The sequence below is a fragment of the Amblyraja radiata genome, chromosome 38 (genome assembly GCF_010909765.2).
Source record: "Amblyraja radiata isolate CabotCenter1 chromosome 38, sAmbRad1.1.pri, whole genome shotgun sequence".
NCBI classification, from domain to species: Eukaryota; Metazoa; Chordata; class Chondrichthyes; order Rajiformes; family Rajidae; genus Amblyraja; species Amblyraja radiata.
In genome coordinates this window covers 1,518,491-1,520,885 of record NC_045993.1, presented here as the reverse complement: position 1 = coordinate 1,520,885, position 2,395 = coordinate 1,518,491, and positions in this window count along the sequence as shown.

Here is a 2,395-nt window from a genome sequence, read left to right as displayed (position 1 = left end):
TTCATACACGATCCAGCCTCATCCTTCTAAATTCCAGTGAATAAAAGCCCAGTCGACCCATTCTTTCACCATATGTCATGAGAGCTGGTGAGAGCACGTTGGGCACACGGTAGTACTCTATGAATCTAAAAAAAATGTGAGAAAAAACTTTTTCACCCTGAGAGTTGTGAATTTATGGAATTCCCTGCCACAGAGAGCAGTGGAGGCCAAGTCACTGGATGGATTTAAGAGAGAGTTAGATAGAGCTCTAGGGGCTAGTGGTGTCAAGGGATATGGGGAGAAGGCAGGCATGGGTTATTGATAGGGGACGATCAGCCATGATCACAATGAATGGCGGTGCTGGCTCTAAGGGCCACATGACAATAAACTCACTTGAACTTGAACTATCCATGTTCTCCACAGATGCTGCCTGACTCGAAGGGCCGAATGGCCTCCTCCTGCACCTATTTTCTGTTTCTATTATATTTTTTCCAGTCTTCAAGTTCAAGTGAGTTTATTGTCATGTGTCCCAGTATAGGACAATGAAATTCTTGCTTTGCTTCAGCACACAGAACATAGTAGGCATTTACTACAGAACAGATCAGTGTGTCCATATACCATAATATAAATATATACACACACATGAATAAATAAACTGATAAAGTGCAAATAACAGAAAATGGGCTATTAATAATCTTGGGGAATTTGGGGAAATTTGTATAAAATGTATACATATATATTGTCTGTGTCAAGGTGTTGCTCCGTGTATGGTGTGGAACATGACATTAAATATAATGCTAGTAAGAGTGCTGTTATGGTCTGTAGAACCAAAGAGGATAAATGCCTAAAATATCCTGTTTTAAAATTGTCTGACAACAATCTTAGTGTTTGTAATAAGATAAAATATCTAGGGCATATTATTACAGAACAAATGACAGATGATGAGGATATTTATAGGCAACGACGCATGCTGTATGTACAGGCAAATATCCTCTTGCGTAAATTTGGTGCATGTGCAGATGTGGTGAAGATGTCGCTATTTAGAGCTGTGGTTCTCAAATGGGGGTACGCGTACCCCTGGGGGTACGTGAAGGCACTCCAGGGGGTACGTGAGATTTTAAAATATAGGCCTACATATATAGGCCTATATTTTTGCGCTGGTTAGGGGGTACTTGGCTGAAAAAATATTTCACAGGGGGTACATCACTGAAAAAAGGTTGAGAACCACTGATTTAGAGCATACTGCACACCCCTCTACACTGCGCACCTGTGGTTGAACTATGGAAAGACAAGTTTGCAGAGACTAAAGGTGGCATATATAACGATGCCATGAGAACACTGCTAAGGAAACCTAGATGGTGTAGTGCCAGTAATATGTTTGTGGCTGCAGGAGTCAGTACTTTAGAAGCTATCCTAAGACATCACATGTATAAATTCATTTGCAGGATAAATGACTCTAAAAATGTGCTTATTGTGGCCTTGACAAACATAAGGGTTTAGCATCACACGCTACGAATCCCAGTTGTGGAGACACTGGCATCGTTGTCTCGTTGTAATAATAATGATAATAATACATTTTATTTGTGGGCGCCTTTCAAAAGTCTCAAGGACACCTTACAAAGATTAACAAGAATAATAAAACATATAATCGGAATAAAATAAGTAGTAAAGACATCACCAATACACAAAGTAAAAACAGAATTCGATCCAAAGACAAAAAAATCAAAAACACAATGTGAAGACATTGAGTTCAAGTTCAAGTGACTTTATTGTCATGTGTCCCTGTATCGGACAATGAAATTCTTGCTTTGCTTAAGCACACAGAAAATAGTAGGCATTTACTACAAAACAGATAAATGTGTCCATATACCATGATTTTTAATCTGGATTTTTAACTTAAGTATTGTGGGTTTTTGTTAAATATAAATTATGATTTTTTAATGTGATATACCATGATTTTATATATATTTATGATATTTGATATGCAATGCATTTTTAATGTAATGTTGCCCCTTGTCTGGACCTTGGGTCCGTAATAAAGTTTTTTATTATTATTATTATTAAGGTGGAAGTAATAAAGCTGTGAGGACAATTGTGACTGTGATTCTAGCTTGTAGCTTGTAGCTTGTAGCTTGTAGCTTGTAGCTTGTAGCTTGTAGCTTGTAGCTTGTAGCTTGTAGCTTGTAGCTTGTAGCTTGTAGCTCACCGTGTTGTGTCGACGACGACGACTGTGACTGAGGGAAGTCTCTCCGCGGCGTTGGCGCCATCGTCCGCCGCCATTTTAACGCTCGGGTCCCGCCTTCTTCATACGTCACACGCGGCCCGCAGCATCCGATTGGCGAGGTCCCGGCCGGAAGCCGGGCGCTCAGAGCGGCGGTTGGTCAGCCCACCTGCCCGTCAGAGCGGGGGCCCCGGG